Source organism: Lissotriton vulgaris, unplaced genomic scaffold (genome assembly GCF_964263255.1).
Source record: "Lissotriton vulgaris unplaced genomic scaffold, aLisVul1.2 SCAFFOLD_1941, whole genome shotgun sequence".
NCBI classification, from domain to species: domain Eukaryota; kingdom Metazoa; phylum Chordata; class Amphibia; order Caudata; family Salamandridae; genus Lissotriton; species Lissotriton vulgaris.
The window spans coordinates 302,344-309,394 of NW_028247117.1; positions in this window are offsets into that span (position 1 = coordinate 302,344).

Below are 7,051 nucleotides of genomic sequence, written 5' to 3' on the forward strand. Positions count from 1 at the left end.
AAGGGTACCCCATAGTCAGGGGAACAGATGTTGGGGCAGGTTGGGAAGAGTGTATCTCATTATACGCTGACGATATACTACTATATGCCTCCAGACCAAGACAAACGTTCCACCGGCTCATTAATATAATCCGACTCTGACTCATACCCTGGATACCAGATAAATTGGGACAAATCCTTAATTTATGCCCTATCAGGGGAACTCCCTTTCGCTTACATCCGACTATAAGGACATGGTACAACAGGACAAGTTCAAATGCCGGGCATATGGATCACGGGTTCTGCAGAGGAATTCATTCACCAAAATACAAACCCTCAACTGGCGAGCCTGCACAAGAATGTGGCCTACTGGCAACAACTGCTAGTGACTCTCATGGGAAGAGCAGTGCTTTTTAAAATGATGGCTCTCTCGCGACTGCTCTACACACTGCAGAACACACCATATAAACTACTGAATACTCTCTTCTGTACCATAGAGGGGTAACAACAAAACCTCTTGTGGGAGGGAGACAAACCACGTATAGCACTGCGCAAACTCCAACGCAGAGTCTATGAGGGCAGACTAGCGGTCCCAGACGTCCAACACTACTACCTAGCAGCTGTGTTCCCACGAAGCCGCGCACCTCCGTGCCTCGGAGCGCGCACTGTTGTGTCTGTGGCGCGCACACATGACCAAGAGCATTCGGGCCGCCGCTGTATTTAGCAAGTGCTCCCTCTTGCTAACTATCTTTTGTTTTCCAGAGTGCGGCTGTGGGAGCCCAAATCTGCGCGCAGCCACACTTTAGAAAACAGAAGAAATGCAACACCAAACACAGCGTGTGCTTTTAAAATCACTTAAAAGCACATGATGTGTTTGTAAGCTTTCACCACAATCGTCAGGGCATGAATAGGGAGCAGTTAGGGAGTGCACACAAACTTGCCCCCAAGAAGGAGCTCACAGTGGGCTGGTGCTCCAAGCCGTGGAGATGGATTTAGGTGTCTGTATATTCCTGTCCTTCACCAGCGGCTGCCGCCTTCCTCAGAGAGAAATACCTGCTTTGAGAATCAGAGGCCGATACCAAGTAAATGTGACTTAGAAAATGTCCTGTGTATAAATATATATATATATATATATTTTTTTTTTTAACTTAGCAGATATGCCTCTGCCTTAATGAAAAAGCAGCAGTAGTTTAGATTATTCTAATCGTCCTTAAAGTGATTTTTTTCTTTCTGTTTGATATTTTGGAGCAGTTATTACAAGCGAGCAACACTGGCTATATCGGATTGCCATATTTCTTTTTGCGACCTTTAATTAAAAATGCCGGCCGTTTCGATAACCATGCCTCTGCCCAAAGTTGGTGGTTCTACACTGCTCGGAAACGGATTCTCTTTATTTCATTCAACGCAAGCGCTTCCTGTCTGGAGGATATTTACCCACCATGAATGAAAACCTCTCTTTTATTGTCACTATTTTTTACGGTAGTTGCCAAAATGCCATATGAGCATAGAGCAGCATCAAGAGTCTACAGGAATTGTTGGAAGATGCGGCGCATCCTTGAGGGCAGGCAAGATTAGTAACAGTTCAGAATTTCCTATTTATGTAATGTATTATAGGTCGAAATGAATAATTCCAGTAAGAATAGTGATTAGTTTAATGGCGCTTAATATTATGATTTGGTCACTCCATACCTGCCAATTTACAAATGTTGATGCCACAGTGTGAGGAGGGGGCAGGTCTAATGTATTTTATTTTGTTTGCTTTTGATACATGCACAAGTGCCACCAATGCCTCACGTAACGTAACGTTTGTTCTTGTGTTTGAGTATCTGCCATTTATTGCAGTATTATACCTCTACTTGTACTTTGTACGCCATTGTAACTTGCACACGTCACTTTTTCCTCCTGTAATGTACTGTTTGCCACCTCTTGTATTTTGTTTGCTCTCAATTGTCACTTTTGCCTCATGTAACTTAACGTTTGCTATTGTAATTTGTTCTCATGTAATTTTCTCCTCATGTATCACTACTGTTCCTACAGTGAAGCGCTCTGACACCTCTCGGGTAAAGTCTGCGCTATATAAAAACGCATTAAATAAATAAATACATACATAAAAATAAAATAAACAACAACAGGGCCCCCAGGTCCAGCCTCTGAACTCCTGGGGGGAACGGCGCGGCACCGATCTGGGAGAGACCTTGCTGGGAACCCCATCCGCTTGGTGCCCCAATGCAGCTTCCCACCAGCGTGCGGTGCAGCCGCCAACAGTAGAATGACTCACCCTACATTCAGTTGAGTCTGAAGCCCTCCGGGGCCCATCAGGCCCCAGCTGGGTCAAACAGCACTGCCCTTTGGGGCAAGGCTCCCTGCCTCTCCCATGGAGGGGGACCGCGCTGAGGGGCGCTCCAGAGGGTCCTTGCAATTACTGGCCAGAAGAGAATTTCATGGAATGGCACCTCGCTCCTGTTGACACGGTCCGTCGCCTCCTCTTTGCTGGTGGGGGGGAAGAGGGAGGGGGGGAGAGGAGAGACACAGAAGGGATTCCTGGGAAACTGTTGCTGGTTCTGCTCCTTCTCATCAGAGACCCAGAGCAACTGCAACCACCGAGTTTTGTGAGGCCATAGCGCTCACCTCACACTACTTGAGGATTTCCCCGAACTTATGTGATCAGTAGCAATGGACCCCTGCTGTCTGTTGGGGGAAACCAGCAGCTCTCCCTGCACTCAAGGTAGGCCAAAGTGTTCCTCACGTTCTAATATGAAATCCAGCTCTCGCTACATGCTTGTTGCACCAATGAAGGGAGAGTATAAAGCGCTCGCCATTCACTATGTAAACACAACATTTTTCTGCAAAATCTTTGTAATGGACTTTCACGCACCACTCACATCACAACTAAATTAAAGAGAAACAGTATTTAAAACAATCTGCCGATGAATTATTCAAGGTTGTTGATGAATTATTCAAGTTCGTCAGGGCAAGCCTTGCAGAACAGAGCTGGCTCTATCAGAGGGCCGGAGCCCACTTTGCCCATGCCTTAAAATGTCTCTCTCCGGGTGACATAGGCTTAAATGTGGAAGCACAAACCATTTGTCTCCGAGCCATGCAGCTTCTGTCATCAGCACTTCTCTTCCCTTTTTCAACAAGAGTAGTTCAAGCATGAATGGCAAAATATCCTAGTTTGCAAATGTTTTTTATATAATTCTGGTTCTGCAATATTTACCGCATAATGCATCATATGCTGCATAATTTGATGATTTTAACAAAAAAATTGTTTGTTGCGCAAACGGATCAACTGTTACTAAAAAAATGTGACTGGTGTTTCTGCGAGGTGGATGGCCCTTTGCAAAGGTTGTCTGATCACCTTTGTCACTGCTGGATTTGTATGTTACACTGTACTAATAAGGCAACATTTTTCCAGAGACTGTTACCATCAGTAAAAATAATAAAGTATCAGAAAATATACTGCATTACGCTGCAGCCTTCCTTTTGCTGCATAATTTAGTCAACACTGTGGTATAATTTTTTCCTCCATTGCTTCATAATTCCAGTGGCCCCAAAGGAGGCAGCACATGTCAAAAGTGCTTGTGCATGAAGCAGAGAGACCGTGAAGTTTGTGAACTTAGTTTGGTGTGCCTGCTAGTCCTGCATTGCTGACCCCTGGTGAGTTACAGCTACTATTGCTGAAACAAGGCCAATGGAAGTTCCAATGGGTGAGGCGGACTGGCCTCAAGGGCAGGGCCAGCTTGCGTGGCTCACTGGTTAGAGGCGGCAGACCCGAGAGCAGAGCACGGCCCGGGACCAGGGTTCGATTCCCGGCGCGGCAGGTTTCTGGACCAGGGTCAGCGGACTCGATAATTCTCTCGCCTCGGTGCCCACTCTGATCAGCGATCACACTCGGCAACTCTGGGCATTAGCTTGCCTCATCTTCACTAATGGCCCCACCAGACCGCCAGGGATGCCTGGTCTCACCCTGGAGATACCCATTAAGGGACCATGTCTCAGGGAAGCCAGGAAGGGTTTCGCAGCGGTCGAAGCGCCTTGGGACCCTCCGGGTAAGTAGTGCGCTATATAAATGCCTATACATACATACATACATAGCGCTTGTGGAGCCATGTGCGACAATGTTTGTTGGTGCCCCCCCCCCCCAATGACTCCTTCCGCAACTGATTCCCTCACTACCACCCTTTAACAGTGCCCCTCAAGTCTCCAGAACAATACTCTCGCTCAGATGAATTTAACTTGATTTACAGCACCACTGATACCAGTGTAGGGTGTCAGAGCACTTTACATCACTCTCATTACACAGAGACAATATTAATCATATGTGTTTAATTCTCTTTATAGGAAATGTTACATGCCATTTTTATTGTTGCCGTAAAATAGCTGGAGGCCAGGAAGGAGGAAGCAAGTGCTTTTAGAAACATAATATACTTGCAAGCATCTCACCCCACCCAAAGTCAGCGCCCGGTGCAATCGCACCGCCCTAGAGCCACCTGCTTCAAAGGCCTGCCCTCAAAACTGGAGGTGAACTTCGGTATGGATTGGGGTTGACAGGCCTTTAAGGTTAACCCACAGTTGCCACCGTTAGGGTACACATGATGGTGGAAATACACCAGGGCTTCTAAGGTCTAGCAAGGGAATGTGTTCCCTCAGGAGAGTGGTCTGGTGGACTGGTCTTGAAGGCTGAACCTGGTTCCCCAGTTCCAAATTCAGCAGCTCTGACCATAGTGCCACATCCTCTCCGCTACTGAACACCATACTGCCCCATTGATAGAAACTTGCACTGCCTTCAGCTGCAACCCAATTGTGGCCCGCTATAAACTCCTGAATGTGACACAATTCAAATTAAGCATTAAACAAGAGTAATATGTTGCCTAAAAAAAAGTAACAAAATCATGGAAAAGGAAAACACTCGTAGGAAATGAAAGTTTAAGTAAAGCATGTGAAATGTAAGCAGGAACAACATGGTTACCTCGACGCTTTTACATTAATTATTCAGATATCAGTGAGTGCTTTTGACAGCGGCAGAGCAGAAGTGGACACTGTCCTTGTCTTCTCTGGGCAAGAAGGAAGAGACAGAGTTCTTTTCCTTCTCTACCCGCTCTGCCACGAACGCTGAGCCTTATCTGTGACCTTGGCTATTTCTGCCATCCTGGGATGCATGTTCAAAATAAAAAAAGTAGGAGAACGGAATCTATCAAATTAAAGAAGTAGGGGAACGCCATGCCTTGCCGATCCCGCCCGCTTCAACCACTGCATGTGTGGTGCTTTTAGGAAGCAAGCAGACTACTTCGAGGGTTAATCATTGTCTTGCTACTAGAATGGCTGAGCTAGAGTGCATGAGGTAAATCAACATGATTGGACAGAGTCACTCTTAAAAAATGTTTGAGCTTGGAGTCCGAAAAGAAAGGGATATGATGGACATAGTTTGTTTGGCAGTGTGAGGCAAAAACCCCGGCAGAGCTTCAATTTCATTCTAATGCTGAAAGATGTTTAATTCCCTTCTCCATACAGCATGCAGAGTATTCTAATGAAAGCTCTACTTTTATCTCTTGGGGTCGTGAATCACATGCACTTGGAATTACCAATCCCATTCCCTTTCCCTGAAAACCTAATTTTTGACTCCTGAAATGTGTATCCTCAGCAGCAGTTACCGTGTGACAAAGCAGTAAGACTGTGGCTCCCCATCCTCGTGGAGAAGGTGGTAGCTGAGGTAAGGGTTGGGGATTGACCTGAATCTCCCGAAGTCCATTTTCCAAGATTTTTTTTTCTTTTTGAGAGGTAAAGCAAGATTTAATTGATGGTGAGACTAGTTAAACAACGATGATTCTAAAAGTGTGGCAAAGCAGATTATTTCCAAGACAAAGTGTTTTGAAGTATATAAACGATTATTGCTTGAAACCCAGGTCATACAAAAAGAATGTCACAAAATATGGATTATAAACTTGTTTTTAAAAAAGCCTCCTACCTCTGCCGGTCACACTTAAATACTTGTGTGCCGCTCTGTCGACAATCAAGTCCAGGGATCAGGTGACAAGACCAACACTGTGCCTCCGGTTCAGGTAAGTACACATGTTCAGAGGGCACGGCAGGGGTTGAGAAGATGACTGTTTTGTCAACAATCTCTGTCCAGGCTGATGCGGGGGCTTAGGAAAGAATGTGCCCAGCAGACTGTAAAACTATAACATCCTGCGCAAGAAGCTCAGGTAATGTGACTTCTCAGCTGGGGGGTGCAAAAAGGAAAAACAAAGCTACCACCCGCCGGTGTGTCCAATCTTCGAAGCATGTGTGTGCTTCTGGTCACCAAAAGGATGGTGAGATTGTGGGAAAACAGCAGGCAAGACCCGCTTCATGGATCACCCTCGTGATGTCTGTTACCCCCAAAGTAAACTCACAGGAAGGCTGGTTGGGGCACAGCTAATTGATCTGTTAATTTCTGGCCTGCCTGCTCAGCGCTGTTCATGAATATTATATCTCTGACGCATAGCATTTTAAATTTGAAGGCACAGTTGCATGCTCTCATATGTTAGACAATTTCAGCATGCTGGTGCTGCCTCATTGGCAGCGTGCCTCAATTGCAGTATTGTCAGAGGGGCGCTAGAATACATGACTAATGCATTTTAATGCGGTGTTGCAGACACTAGCATTAAAATGTCTTAGTCAAAAGCCTGATGCGGCCCTACTCTAACCCAGCCCTGAAACTGCTAAAAGTACAATTTTAATAACGTTATTACAATTTTATTTTTCCTGCTCAAAGAGAGCATTTGTTAAAGTTTTAATGTTAATCGCAGCGCCCATCATGAGCTGAAATTAACATGAAAACTTGAACAAATGCATACAATCATCCCGCAGCCCAGCTCTATTAAGAAAAGAAATGCAGCAACATAGCTGCTAAGGTTTCATATTGCTATGTGGGATGGTTTCAAACCTGCCTTTAACACCGTTCATGTGGATCTGCATGTGAGGAAATGCACCATCTTTTCACTTTTTATGCAAAAGTTTGGAGTGATATTTGGCACTGCACCCACACACGCGCATGGTTACTGGTGCACATAGCTTAGGTCGCAGCGCACATA